Source organism: Arachis ipaensis, chromosome B04, assembly GCF_000816755.2.
Source record: "Arachis ipaensis cultivar K30076 chromosome B04, Araip1.1, whole genome shotgun sequence".
NCBI lineage: Eukaryota > Viridiplantae > Streptophyta > Magnoliopsida > Fabales > Fabaceae > Arachis > Arachis ipaensis.
Genome location: NC_029788.2, coordinates 101,000,148 through 101,016,556, shown reverse-complemented (window position 1 = coordinate 101,016,556; position 16,409 = coordinate 101,000,148).

Sequence of the window (16,409 nt, the reverse complement as noted above, 5' to 3'; positions counted from 1 at the left end):
TTAGAAGATAACCATAGATTGCTTCAAACCAACAATCTTCGTGGGATTCGACCCTTACTCACGTAAGGTATTACTTGGACGACCCAGTGCACTTGCTGGTTAGTGGTACGAGTTGTGAAAAGTGTGATTTACAATTCGTGCACCACTTTAGCAGATCATTACATTCAACAGCAAGATTGATAGAAATCAACAAGCTCTTGTGGTGATAAGTTGAAACCTTGGTCCAAAGGATTAGACATGGCTTTACAGCCAGCCAGACTTCAACAGATCATCATGAAACTCTAGAATTCATTCTTAAAAACTCTGAAGAACAGAATAGAAATATATTTTTTTCTTTTTTTTTCGAAAATAAAAAGTAAAAAGCTTAAACATAAAATAAAATTACCTAATCTGAGCAACAAAATGAACCGTCAGTTGTCCAAAGTCGAACAATCCCCGACAACGACACTAAAAACATGGTGCACGAAATTATGATCTCTAAAACGGCGCCAAAAACTTGGTACGCACGTTCATAATCTTAATTCTTTTTTACAACTCCGCACAACTAACCAGCAAGTGCACTGGGTCGTCCAAGTAATAAACCTTACGTGAGTAAGGGTCGATCCCACGGAGACTGTCGGCTTGAAGCAAGCTATGGTCATCCTTGTAAATCTCAGTCAGGTGGATTCAAATGGTTGTGAAGTTTTGATAATTAGAATATAAATAAAATATAAAATAGGATAGAAGTACTTATGTAATTCACTGGTGAGAATTTCAGATAAGCGTATGGAGATGCTTTGCTCCTTCTGAATCTCTGCTTTCCTACTGCCTTCATTCAATCATTCATACTCCTTTCCTTGGCAATCTTTATGTTGGGGGATCACCGTTGTCAATGGCTACCGTCCGTCCTCTCAGTGAAAATGGTCCAAATACGCTGTCACCGCACGGCTAATCAGCTGTTGGTTCTCGATCATGTTGGAATAGGATCCATTGATCCTTTTGCGTCTGTCACTACGCCCAACACTCGCGAGTTTGAAGCTCGTCACAGTCATCCCATCCCTGATCCTACCCAGAATACCACAGACAAGGTTTAGACTTTTTGGATCTCAAGAATGGCCGCCAATTGATTCTAGCTTATACCACAAAGACTCCGATCTTTCGGAATGGAGGCTAAGAGATACACACTCAAGCTATTGCAGATAGAACAGAAGTGGTTGTCAGGCACGCGTTCATAGGTGAGAATGATGATGTGTGTCACGAATCATCACATTCAACAGGTTGAAGTGTGAGTGAATATCTTGGAATAAGAATAAGCTTGAATTGAATAGAAAAACAATAGTACTTTGCATTAATTTATGAAGAATAGCAGAGCTCCACACCTTAATCTGTGGGGTGTAGAAATTCCACCGTGGAAAATACATAAGTGATGAAGGTCCAGGCATGGCCGAATGGCTAGCTCCCTAAACGTGATCAAGAGATCAAAAGTGATACAAAGATAGTCTCAAAAATGATCAAAAGATGAAAATACAATAGCAAAAGGTCCTATTTATAATGAATTAGTAGCCTAGGGTTTACGGAAATAAGTAATTAATGCAGAAATCCACTTTCGGGCCCACTTGGTGTGTGCTTGGGATGAGCATTGAAGCTTTCACATGTAGAGACTTTTCTTGGAGTTAAACGCCAGCTTTGGTGCCAGTTTGGGCGTTTAACTCCAGCTTTTATGCCAGTTCTGGCGTTTTGACGCCAGAATTTTTATGCTGACTTGGAACGCCGGTTTGGGCCATCAAATCTCGAGCAAAGTATAAACTATTATATATTGCTGGAAAGCCCAAGATGTATAATATTTCCAACACAATTGAGAGCACGCTAATTGGGCTTCTATAGCTCCAGAAAACCACTTCGAGTGCAGGGAGGTCAGAATCCAACAGCATCTGCAGTCCTTTTTCAGACTCTGAATTAGATTTTTACTCAGGTCCCTCAATTTCATCCAGAAAATACCTGTAATCATAGAAAAACACAAAAACTCATAGTAAAGTCTATAAATGTGAATTTTGAATAAAATATAATAAAAATATACTAAAAAGTAATTAAAACATACTGAAAACTACCTAAAAACAATGCCAAAAAGCGTATAAATTATCCGCTCATCATCATCCCATCATCATGGCGGACAACCTTGATAACGACCACAACTCCAGTTTGGAATAAATAACTCCACTTAAAAATACGGAGGTCATATCAAAGGAGGCACCCCAAAACAAAGGGGATAAACAACCCTCCAACACGAACACAGAAATCTTGGAGGCCATCCGAGAACAACAAGATCACCTCAAACAGCTCGAACAGGAGGCTGAACATCAGCGAGAGGCTGAAAAAGACCTCCAAAGAGAAACTAGGTGACGACGAGATCTAGAGGATAAGCTTCTAAAGCTCGAAGCCGACCTCAAGACCAGAACTGCTCGTTCCAACCATGAGGATAACTCCCACAAGGAGCAAGATCCCTTCACCAAAGAGATCATGAAAGCTAAAGTTCGAAAAGATTTTAAAGCTCCCGACATGACGCCATACGATGGTACCTCGGATCCCAGCCATCATCTCAGCAATTTCAGAAGCAGAATGTATTTCACTGACGCCTCAGACACCGTTCGATGCAAAGCCTTCCTGACAACCCTGACAAAAACAGCAATAAAGTGGTTCGACAGTTTGCCTCCCAGGTCCATCACAAGTTTTGACGACCTAGCCAAAAAATTCCTTGCAAGATTCTCCATCCAGAAGGACAAAGCCAAACATGTCCCGAGCCTGTTAGGGATCAAGCAAGGAAAATGGAAAAGTCTTCGCAACTACATGGAAATATTCAACAAAGCGTGTCTGGACATACAAAGTCTGCCAACAGAAGCAGCCATAATGGGTCTCATCAATGGCCTTAGAGAAGGACCCTTTAGCCACTCCATACAAAAAAAGCATCCGACATCCTTGAACGAGGTACAAGAACGAGCAGAAAAGTACATTAACATGGAGGAAAACTCACGACTAGGAGAGACCTCAAAATCTGGATTCTCCTACCCATCTAGGGACAAGGACAAAGAGTCCAAGAAGAAAGAAGATCAACCCAGTGGGAAGCCAAGAAAATGCCACAACTACACCCCTCTTCGGGTGTCCCTTGTAAATGTTTACCGAGAAATATGCAATACTGAGAAAATCCCTCCACCTCGCCCAATCAAAAGCAAAAAAGGAGGGGAAAATTGGACAGAGTACTGTGAGTACCACCGAATTTACGGACATCCCACTAATGAATGCTTCGACCTGAAGAATGTCATAGAGAAATTGGCAAGAGAAGGTCGACTAGATCGGTACTTAGCTAACAAGACAGATGAACCAAGAAAAAGAAGAAGGGATGAAGAGGTCGAACGGGCTAAACGACCACCTCACACTCCTGAGAGACATGTCCACATGATAAATGGAGGATTCGCAGGAGGAGGGATCTCTAAATCATCTCGTAAAAGACAGCTTAAAGAAGTATATCATGTCGGGGAAGGAGAGAGATCAACCGACCTCCCCACAATTACCTTTACTAAAGAAGATGCAATAGGTGTCATCCCGGGACATAAAGATCCCATGGTCATTACTATCATATTGGCCAACACTAATCTTCACAGGACACTAGTAGACCAGGGAAGCTCCGCGGATATCTTGTTCAAATCCGCCTTCGACAAACTCGGCTTACAAGAAAAAGAGCTCAGAGCATATCCGAATAGCTTATTCGGGTTGGGAGATACTCCAGTCCAACCACTGGGATATATCTCAATACATACAACCTTAGGAAAGGGAAACCGGTCAAGGACACTCAACATAAACTACATAGTAGTCGACGTGAGCTCAGCCTACAATGCCCTAATAGGTCGGACAACATTGAACCAGCTCGGCGCAGTAGTTTCAACTCTACATCCGTGTATGAAGTTTCCAACTCCGGAAGGGATCACCACGATAAAAGGAGACCAAAAAATTGCGTGACGCTGTTACAATGAAAGTTTGAACCTCAAAGGCAACCCCAAGGGAGAGGAAGTCAACACCATTGAACTCGGGGGAGTTCGAGCTCGTGAGGAATCCCACCCACAACCTAAAGGCGAGACTGAAGAGGTCAAAATCGGTGATACCCAGGATAAAATGACAAATGTAGGGGGAACCTTGAAAAGAGACCTGAAGGAGTCTCTGATACAGTTCCTAAAGGATAACGCTGATCTCTTTGCATGGAAGGCCACAGACATGCTAGGCATAGATCTCAAACTAATGTGCCACAAACTAGCGGTATACCCAGGATCTCAGCCAGTGCAGCAGAAGCGTAGAAAGCTCAGACCAGAAAAGTCCCAAGCTGTGGAAGAGCAGGTGCAAGCCTTACTAAAGGCAGGATTCATAAGGGAAGTCAAATACCCACTATGGCTAGCCAACGTTGTCTTGGTGAAGAAGTCAAATGGGAAGTGGCGGATGTGCACTGACTACACCGACCTCAATAAAGCTTGCCCAAAAGATCCCTACCCACTACCAAGACACTCTAGTGGATGCATCTTCGGGATACAAGTACCCCTCCTTCATGGATGCTTATTCAGGATACAACCAAATCCCGATGTATCCACCCAACCAAGAAAAGACCTCGTTCCTAACTCCCAAAGTAAATTACTGCTATATCGTCATGCCGTTCGGACTCAAGAACGCAGGAGCTACCTACCAAAGATTAATGAACAAAGTCTTCGTAGAACATATCGAAAAACTGATGGAGGTCTACATCGACGATATGCTGGTAAAAACACAAAGTGAGGAATCCTTGTTGTTCGACCTCACAAAAGTGTTCGACACCATCAGAAAGCATGGTATGCGACTTAACCTTGCAAAATGTACCTTTGCGGTAGAAGCTGGCAAATTCCTGGGCTTCATGCTCACACAAAGAGGAATTGAGGCAAACCCGGATAAATGTCGGGATATACTCGACATGAAAAGTCTGACCTGTGTTAAAAAAGTACAACAGCTCAACGGAAGACTGGCAGCTCTGTCCAGGTTCTTAGCCGGTTCGGCCATAAGATCTCTCCCCTTTTACGCCACATTAAGGAAGGGAAGGAGTTTCAAATGGACTGAAGAGTACGAGAAAGCCTTCCAAGATTTCAAAAGTTTCTCGGGACAACCACCTATTCTTACCCGGCCACGGGAGGGAGAAGCACTCGTACTATACCTAGCAGTAGAAAATTGGGCAATAGCTTTAGCGCCAGTTAGAGAGGACGAAAGCGGGCAACAACCCATCTACTTCATCAGCAAAGCCCTACAAGGGGCCGAGCTAAACTATCAAAAGATAGAGAAGTTCGCCTACGCTCTCATACTCACTTCCCGACGACTTCGCCCATACTTTCAAGCACACACTATCAAGATTCGTACCAGCCAGCCCATAAAAGGCATTCTACAGAAGACAGACTTTATTTGCGGAATACACTGATACCCCGGGAACTCCCACAAAGTGGAATCTCTACGTGGATGGATCCTCAAATAAAACCAGGAGTGGGGCAGGTGTGATAATAGAAAGTGATCAGGGAACCCAAATCGAACTCTCACTAAAGTTTGAATTCCCTGCTTCAAATAATCAAGCCGAATACGAAGCATTACTGGCTGGTCTGAGGCTGGCTAAGGAGGTAGGAGTTCAAAAGCTCACCATCTTCAGTGATTCCCAAATAGTTACCTCACAAATAGAAGGAAAGTACCAAGCTAAAGATCCCACCATGAAGAAATATCTGGACAATTCCAGAGAACAGCTCGGACAACTCGGGGAATATGAGATCCAACATATACCTCGGGAGCAGAATGCTCGAGCTGATGCACTCTCAAAACTAGCCAGCACCAAACCAGGGGGCAATAATAGAGGCCTCATTCAGGAAACATTGCAAAGCCCATCAATCTTAGAGGAAGAAAAGATCCTAACCATATCAGGTCAGGATTAGGGGTGGATGACCCCCATAATCAAATACCTCAAAACAGAAATGCTCTCCACAGACAAGAAAGAGGCAAAGCGTCTAATACAAGAAGCACAATACTACACTATGGTGGGCGAAATCTTATATAGGAGAGGATTCTCAACACCTTTCCTAAAATGCGTACCGACCTCCAATACAAGAGAAGTCCTGGAAGAGGTACACAGTGGCATGTGTGGTAATCACTTGGGGGCACGAGCTCTTTCCAAAAAGGTACTCTGAGCTGGATTCTTCTGGCCGACCTTACAAAAGGAAGCGACAGAGTTCGCCAAGACATGCCCATCATGTCAGAAACATGTTAACTTCCACATCGCCCCACGAGAAGAGCTCATCAGTGTAACATCACCTAGGCCGTTCGCAAAATGGGGACTAGACCTCCTCGGACCCTTTCCCCAAGGATCGGGACAAGTCAAATTCCTCATTGTAGGGGTGGACTATTTCATAAAATGGATTGAGGCAGAGCCCCTGGCCAATGCCACTGCTCAAAAAAGTCAAAAATTTCTATACAGAAATATTATTACAAGGTTTGGAGTCCCTTACTCCATCACCACAAATAATGGCACTCAATTTACTGATACCGGCTTCAGAAACTTGGTAGCCGACTTAAAAATAAAGAACCAATTCACATCCGTAGAACACCCACAAGCTAATGGACAGGCAGAAGCTGCCAACAAAATCATACTAGCCGGGTTAAAATGAAGACTACAGGGTGCAAAGGGAGCTTGGGCCGAGGAGCTCCCACAAGTCCTATGGGCATATCGGACAACTCCACACTCCACCATAGGAGAATCACCCTTCCGACTTGCCTACGGAGTAGAGGAAATAATCCCAATAGAGATAGAGGAAAGATCTGCCACAATAATCCTCTACAATGAAGATACCAACTCCCAAACTCAAAGGGAAGAGCTCAACCTACTTTCAGAAGTCTGAGAAAGAGTTCGGATTAGAGAGGAAGCGCTAAAGCGTTGAATGGCTTCAAGGTATAATCAGAGAGTAGTCCAGCGAAGCTTCGCCAACAATGATCTCATTTTAATCCGAAATGACATCGGAGCAGGTCGATCAGGAGACGGGAAGCTAGCAGCTAACTAGAAAAGACCTTACCGAGTTGTAGAGGTACTAGAAAAAGGTTACTACAAGGTGTCCGATCTGGAAGGGCGAGAGCTACCAAGGTCATGGCATGCATGTAACTTGAGAAGGTACTATAGTTAGAAAGTGATAAAGATCTTAGGTCAAGGTGCACTCTTTTTCCTGAAAAGGTTTTTTAATGAGGCGCCAAGCCAAGATCTACAAAAATGCCCGATTTAGAAGGGTAAAGCACTTATATGTATATGCTATTGTCTATTTTATATTTTCTACTTGAATAAAGTTTTTCAGATTCCATAAAAGGTTACCTACCAAGACGTATTAATCTGAGTGCAAGAATTCACAGCCCAAATACGACAAGGTCGGCAAGATGAAAACCAAATTCATCGCCCGATCACGATAAAGTTGGCAAGGTGAGAACCAAACTCATCGCCCGATTACAAGGAAGTCGACAAGGTGAAAGCAACAAAAACAGATTAATGCAAGAAGTTATAAAAAGTATTCCATAAAAAGTGGCCTGACGAGGTCTTACTAAAAATGGATTACTAAAAATAACTTAAGAAGGACCGACAAAAGAGAAGTCAGACCAAGCCTATCAACGCAAAAAGTTATAAAAAGTAATCCATAGAAAGAGGCCTGGTGATGTCTGAGTAAAAATGGATTACTAAAAATAACTTAAGAAGGACCGACAAAAGAAGAAGTCGGACCAAACCGATCAAAGCAACAAAAGTTATAAAAATTAATCCATAGAAAGAGGCCTGGCGAGGTCTGAGTAAAAATGGATTACTAAAAATAACTTAAGAAGGACCGACAAAAGAAGAAGTTAGACCAAACCAATCAAAGCGACAAAAGTTATAAAAAGTAATCCATAGAAAGATGCCTGGCGAGGTCTGAGTAAAAATGGATTACTAAAAATAACTTAAGAGGGTTCGACAAGAAAAAGTCGGACTAAACCGGTCAAAGCGACAAAAGTTAAAAAAAGTAATCCATAGAAAGAGGCCTGGCAAGGTTTGTGATGAGCGGATATTTTATACGCTTTTTGGGGTTAATTTCATGTAGTTTTTAGTAAATTTTAGTTAGTTTTTAGTATATTTTTATTAGTTTCTAGGAAAAATTCATATTTCTGGACTTTACTATGAGTTTGTGCATTTTTCTATAATTTCAGATATTTTCTGGCTGAAATTGAGGGAGCTGAGCAAAAATCTGATTCAGGCTGAAAAAGGACTGCTGATGCTGTTGGATTCTGACCTCCCTGCACTCGGAATGGATTTTTGGGAGCTATAAGAGTCCAATTGGCGCGCTCTTAATTGCGTTGGAAAGTAGACATCCAGAACTTTCCAGCAATATATAATAGTCTATACTTTACTCAAGGATAGACGATGTAAACTGGCGTTCAACGCCAGTTCCATGTTGTATTCTGGCGTTAAACGCCAGAAACAAGTTACAAGTTGGAGTTGAACGCCAGAAACAGGTTACAACCTGGCGTTCAACTCTGGAAACAGCCTAGACACGTGTAAAGCTTAAGTCTCATCCCCAGCACACACCAAGTGGGCCCCAGAAGTAGATTTCTACACCATCTATCTTAGTTTATTCGTTTTCTGTAAACCTAGGTTACTAGTTGAGTATTTAAACAACTTTTAGAGATTTATTCTGTACCTCATGACATTTTAGATCTAAACTTTGTACTCTTTGACGGCATGAGTCTCTAAACTCCATTGTTGGGGGTGAGGAGCTCTGTTGTGTCTCGATGAATTAATGCAATTATTTCTGTTTTCTATTCAAACACGCTTGTATCTATCTAAGATGTTCATTCGCACTTCAATATGATGGATGTGATGATTCGTGACACTCATCATCATCCTCAACGTATGAACGTGTACCTGACAACCACCTCCGTTCTACCTTCGATTGAATGAATATCTCTTGGATTCCTTAATCAGAATCTTCGTGGTATAAGCTAGAATCTATTGGCAGCATTCTTGATAATCCAGAAAGTCTAAACCTTGTCTGTGGTATTCCGAGTAGGATTTAGGGATTGAATGACTGTGACGAGCCTCAAACTCACAAGGGTTGGGCGTAGTGACAGACGCAAAAGGACCAATGGATCCTATTCCAGCATGAGTGAGAACCGACAGATGATTAGCCGTGCGGTGACAGCGCACCTGGACCATTTTCACTGAGAGGACGGATGGTAGCCATTGACAACGGTGATCCACCAACATACAGCTTGCCATAGGAGGAACCTTGCATGCGTGAAGAAGAAGACAGGGGTGAAGCAGAGATTCAAAAGACAAAGCATCTCCAAAACTCCAACATATTCTCCATTACTGCAGAACAAGTATTTATTTCATGCTCTTTTATTTTTCGCAATTCAAACTGATAAATATACTTGATATCCTGACTAAGAGTTACAAGATAACCATAGATTGCTTCAAGCCAACAATCTCCGTGGGATTCGACCCTTGAGTAAGGTATTACTTGGACGACCCAGTGCACTTGCTGGTTAGTGGTACGAGTTGTGAAAAGTGTGATTCACAATTCGTACACCAAGTTTTTGGCGCCGTTGCCAGGGATTCTTCGTGTTTGGACAACTGATGGTTTATTTTGTTGCTTAGATTAGGGAAATTTTTTTTTTTGGTTTAGAGACTTCTATTATTGTTTTTGGTTGAAATTTCTTTTTTTTATCCTTATTTTTTCTTTTTAAATTTTTCGAAAATTTTATAAGCTAAAAATTGAGTTTTTCTGTTTGAGTTTAGTTTCATATTTTAAGTTTGGTTTTCTATCTTCATGTTCTTGTTGTTCTTGTGAGTCTTCAAAGTGTTATTGAGTCTTCCTTGTGTTTTGATCTTAAAATTTTTAAGTTTGGTGTTCCTTGGTGTTTCCCTCCAAAATTTTCGAAAATAAGGAACATTAGATCTAAAAATTTTAAGCTGTGTGTCTTTTGTGTGTTTTTCTCTTTCATCATAAAATTCAAAAATAAAAAAATATATTTTTTCTCTATTTTAAAGTGAATTTTCGAAAATTGCTTTTAAAATTCAGATTTCTATTTCAAAATTTAAAATCTTTTTCAAAAATCATATCCAAAGTTTTTCAAATCTTCTTAATTAAGTAATTATTTTAGTTTTAAATTTTTTATTCTTAATTTTTGAAATCTATATTTAATTTCTAGTTATTTTATTTCATTTTTTTTATTCTTTCTTTTTTTATAAAATAAAAATAAAAATATATTTTAATTGCAATTCACATCAATTCTCTTTTCTCCATCATGGACCTAAGTGGAAATGAACAGTCCAGAAGGACTCTGGGGTCATATGCTAACCGCACTACTGCTTCATATGGGAGTAGTATCTGTATACCCTCTATTGGAGTCAGTAGCTTTGAGTTGAATCCTCAGCTCATTATCATGGTGCAGCAAAGTTGCCAGTATTCCGGTCTTCCACAAGAAGAACCTACAGAGTTTCTGGCACAGTTTTTACAAATTGCTGACATAGTACATGATAAGGAAGTAGATCAGGATATCTACAGATTATTACTATTTCCATTTGCTGTAAAAGACCAAGCTAAGAGGTGGTTAAATAACCAACCTAAAGCTAGCATAAGGACATGGAAACAGCTGTCAGAAAAATTCCTGAATCAATACTTCCCTCCAAAATGGATGACACAGCTAAGGCTGGACATCCAAGGCTTTAAACAAGGAGATAATGAATCTCTTTATGATGCCTGGGAGAGATATAGAGAGATGCTAAGAAAATGCCCCTCTGAAATGCTTTCAGAATGGGTGCAGTTAGACATCTTCTATTATGGGCTTACAGAGAAAGCTCAAATTTCTCTAGATCACTCAGCTGGTGGATCTATACACATGAGAAAGACAATTGAAGAGGCTCAAGAGCTTATTGATACAGTTGCCAGAAATCAGCATCTGTACCTAAGCAGTGAATCTTCCATGAAAGAAGAGGCTAAAATAGCAACTGCTGAACTCAGTCCTGCAGAACAAATTACTGAATTCAATTAGCAATTGGACTTTCTAACAAAACAGCTGGCCGAATTCAAGGAGATACTACAAGACACAAGAATGGCTAATATAAATATGGAAGTACAGTTGAAGCAAACAGAACAGCAGTTATCAAAACAAATAACAGAAGAATGTCAAGCAGTTAAATTAAGAAGTGGGAAAACATTAAATACCTCACTTCAAGGCAGCAGGAAGCTAAGAAATGAGCAAAATATCATCTAATATCCCTCTGAGGACAGTAAGAGCCCAGAGAGGAATGATTCTGGCGCTCAGATGCCAGAAAAGGATGGAGAGCTGGCGTTAAACGCCCAACCCATGCTCAGTTCTGGCGTTCAAACGCCACAAATAAGCAAGGAGTTGGCGTTAAACGCCCAAAGGAAGCTCAGTTCTGGCGTTCAAACGCCAGGAACAGGTAAGGAGTTGGCGTCCAACGCCAATTCAGCTTCCACCCCTGGCATTCAAACGCCAGTGAGGGATCAGACACACACAAGTGCTGATAACAACCCCTCTAAAAAGGCTTCCCTAACCACCTCTGTAGGGAATAAACCTGCAGCAACCAAGGTTGAGAAATACAAAGCCAAGATGCCTTATCCTCAAAAACTCCGCCAAGAGGAGCAGGATAAGCAATTTGCTCGCTTTGCAGACTATCTCAGGACTCTTGAGATAAAGATTCCGTTTGCAGAGACACTTGAGCAAATACCTTCTTATGCCAAGTTCATGAAAGAGATCTTGAGTCATAAGAAGGATTGGAGAGAAACTGAAAGAGTTCTCCTCACTGAAGAATGTAGTACAATCATTTTGAAAAGCTTCCCAGAGAAGCTTAAAGATCCCGGGAGCTTCATGATATGATGCACATTAGAGGGTAATTGCACCAAGACAGCTTTATGTGATCTTGGGGCAAGTATCAACCTAATACCTATATCCACTATCAGAAAGCTTGGTTTGACTGAAGAAGTCAAACCAACCCGGATATGTCTCCAACTTGTTGATGGCTCCATTAAATACCCATCAGGCGTGATTAAAGACATGATTGTCAGGGTTGGTCCATTCGCCTTTCCCACTGACATTGTGGTGCTGGAAATGGAAGAGCACAAGAGTGCTACTCTCATTCTAGGAAGACCTTTCCTAGCGACTGGATGAATTCTCATTGATGTCCAAAAGGGGGAAGTAACCCTGAGGGTCAATGAGGATGAGTTCAAGTTAAATGCTGTCAAAGCCATGCAGCATCCAGACACACCCAAAGACTGCATGAAAGTTGATCTTATTGACTCTTTGGTAGAATAGGTCAACATGGCTGAGAGTCTCGAATCAAAGCTGGAAGACATCTTCAAAGATGTTCAGCCTGATCGGGAGGATTTAGAGGAATTGAAAGAACCTCTGAAACTTCCTCAGGAAGAGGAAACACCTTCTAAACCCGAGCTCAAACCATTACCACCATCCCTGAAATATGCATTTCTGGGAGAAAGTGACACTTTTTCAGTGATCATAAGCTCTGCTTTAAATCCACTGGAAGAGGAAGCACTAATTCAAGTGCTAAGGACACACAAGACAGCTCTTGGATGGTCCATAAGTAACCTTAAGGGCATAAGCCCAGCTAGATGCATGCACAAAATCCTATTGGATGATGATGCTAATCCAGTGGTTCAACCACAGAGGCGGCTAAATCCAGCCATGAAGGAAGTGATGCAGAAAGAGGTCACCAAATTACTGGAGGCTGGGATTATTTATCCTATTTCTGATAGCCCCTGGGTGAGCCCTGTTCAAGTTGTTCCCAAGAAGGGAGGCATGACAGTGGTTCATAATGAAAAAAATGAACTGGTTCCTACAAGAATAGTTACAGGGTGGCACATGTGTATTGACTACAGAAGGCTCAATACAGTCACCAGAAAGGATAATTTTCCTTTACCATTCATAGACCAGATGCTAGAGAGACTAGCAGGTCATGAATATTACTGCTTTTTGGATGGCTATTCAAGTTACAACCAAATTGCAGTAGATCCTCAGGACCAAGAGAAAACAACATTCACATGTCCTTCTGGAGTATTTGCTTACAGAAGAATGCCTTTTGGTCTGTGTAATGCACCTGCAACCTTTCAGAGGTGCATGCTATCTATCTTCTCTGATATGGTAGAGAAGTTTCTGGAAGTCTTCATGGATGACTTTTCAGTATTTGGAGACTCATTCAGCTCCTGCCTTGACCATTTAGCATTTGTTCTGAAAAGATGCGAAGAGACCAACCTAGTTTTAAACTGGGAAAAATGTCACTTTATGGTGACTGAAAGAATTGTCCTTGGGCATAAAATTTCAAACAAGGGAATAGAGCTGGATCAAGCTGAAGTGGAAGTAATTGAAAAATTACCACCACCTGCTAATGTTAAGGTAATCAAAAGCTTTCTGGGGCATGCAGGATTCTACAGGAGGTTTATAAAGAATTTTTCAAAAATTGCAAAACTCCTGAGCAATTTGCTAGCTGCTGACACGCCATTTGTGTCTGACACAGAGTGTCTACAAGCGTTTGAGACTCTGAAAGCTAAGCTGGTCACAGAACCAGTTATTTCTGCACCAGACTGGACTTTACCATTTGAACTAATGTGTGATGCCAGTGACCACGCCATTGGTGCAGTACTGGGGCAGAGGCATGACAAGCTTCTGCATGTCATTTATTATGCTAGTCGTGTTGCAAACTATAAAGCTGCAAGGTTCATACCCAAGGAGTACAATAGAATACAAAAGAAGAAATTAGTTACTGATGCAAAGTACTACTTGTGGGATGAACCCTATCTCTTTAAGAGATGTGCAGACGGCATAATCCGTAGGTGTGTGCCTAAGGAAGAAGCACAGAAGATCTTATGGCATTGCCATGGATCACAATATGGAGGCCATTTCGGAGGTGAGCGAACAGCCACCAAGGTCTTCCAATGTGTCTTCTACTGGCCTACACTCTATAGGGATTTCCGAGAGTTTGTACGTAACTGTGACAGTTGCCAAAGAGCTGGTAATCTGCCTCATGGTGACGCCATGCCTCAACAAGGAATCTTGGAGATTGAGTTGTTTGATGTATGGGAAATTGACTTCATGGGACCTTTCCCACCATCATACTCAAACACTTATATTCTGGTGGCAGTTGACTATGTATCAAAATGGGTAGAGGCTGTTGCCACACCCACCAATGATACTAAAATAGTGCTGAAGTTCCTCCAGAAACATATCTTCAGCAGGTTTGGTGTCCCTAGAGTACTAATCAGTGATGGGGCACTCACTTCTGCAACAAACAACTTTACTCTGCCATGGTCCGGTATGGGATTCGCCACAAGGTGGCGACTACATATCATCCACAGACAAATGGGCAAGCTGAAGTTTCTAACAGAGAACTAAAAAGAATCCTGGAACGGACTGTAAGTACCCGTAGAAAGGATTGGGCAAGAAGCTTGGATGATGCTCTGTGGGCTTACAGAACAGCATTCAAGACCCCTATAGGGACTTCTCCATACCAGCTTGTGTATGGTAAGGCCTGTCATCTGCCCGTGGAACTGGAACATAAGGCCTACTAGGCAACTAGATTCTTATACTTTGATGCCAAATTAGCTGGAGAAAAAAGATTGCTCCAGCTGAATGAGCTAGAGGAATTCAGACTCACTGCTTTCGAAAATGCCAAGCTTTATAAAGAAAAATAAAAAAGGTGGCATGACAGAAAGCTGTCATCTAGAGTCTTTGAACCAGGACAAAAGGTTCTGTTGTTTAACTCTAGGCTCCGGCTATTTCCCGGGAAACTAAAATCCTGATGGAGGGGACCATATGTGATTACAAGTGTATCACCATATGGCTATGTGGAGCTTCAAGACATTGATTCTAATAAGAAGTTCATTGTTAATGGACAGAGAATCAAGCACTATCTTCAAGGCAATATTGAGCAAGAGTGCTTAAGGCTGAGGTTAGATTAAAAGCTCAGCAAGGTCCAGCTAAAGACAATAAAGAAGTGCTTGCTGGGAGGCAACCCAACCATTAGCAAAACTTTTTCTGTTATTCTATGCTTTATTTTAATTATTTTTTTATATAAGTTCTATATTAATAATCTTCAAGGTAAAGAATCAATTGCATAAGTTCACAGAGTTACAGAAGGATTCAGAGCACAAAACAGGAAAAAGAAGCTCACTGGCAAGAAAACGCCAGTAAAGATAGCCATCTGGGCGTTAAACGCCAGATTTACAGCATCCTGGGCGTTCAGAAAAATGCCCAGTAACAAAGGAGTTTCTGACATTTAACGCCAGCTGGAAGCAACAGCTGGATGTTAAACGCCCAGACCAAGCACCAAGTGGGCGTTAAACGCCCAAAACATGCAGCAGTTGGGCGTTTAACGCCAGGATTGTGGGGAGTAGGCAATTACGTTTTCAATTCAATTTTTTTTCCAATTTTTATGTTTTAATTCATGATTTCTTGCACAACCATGTTACAAAGCCTAATTTTTCAAATCCTTTTTAAAAGATATCAAATGTATCTTAATTCATAAACCCTTTTATTTATCCTCTTCAAATTTTTTTTCAAATCCTTTTCAAAACAAACCTATCTCTTTTCCTTCTAAAATCTTTTCAACTCATCAATATCTTTTTCAAATCTTCACAACATCTTTTTCATAATTCAGATTTACCTTTTTCAAATATCTTTCATATCTTTTCAATTTTAAATTACATCTTTTCATATCATACTTATCTTTTCCAAATCACTTTTTCTATCATATCTTTTTCGAAAGCCACCCCCCCTTTCCCTTTAAATCCTAGTTCGGCCTCCCCCCTCTCTCACACAATTCGGACTTGGCTCTCCTCATCTCCTTCTTCTTTCCTTTCTTTTGCTTGAGGACAAGCAAACCTCTATGTTTGGTGTGTTTATCCGTGATCACTAAGCCAATATCCACTAAGATCATGGATCCTAAGGGAAAACAAACCGACACAAGAGGCAAGAAAGAGAATATTCCAAAACCACTTTGGAATCAAGGGAAGTTCATAACCAAAGAACATTCAGACCATTTTTACAAAATAATGAGTCTAAGGTCAGTGATCCCGGAAGTTAAATTTGATCTGAAAGAAGACGAATATCTGGAGATCCAAGAGCAAATTCGAAACAGGAGTTGGGAAGTCCTAGCTAATCCTGAAACAAAGGTGGGAAGAAACATGGTTCAGGAATTCTATGCTAATCTATGGCAGACGGACAGGCAGAGGATAGCTGGAACCGCATTCTATGACTATAGAACTTTGGTTAGAGGGAAGATTGTTCACACTCACCCTGACAAAATAAGGGAGATCTTCAAGTTGCCTCAACTGCAAGATGACCCA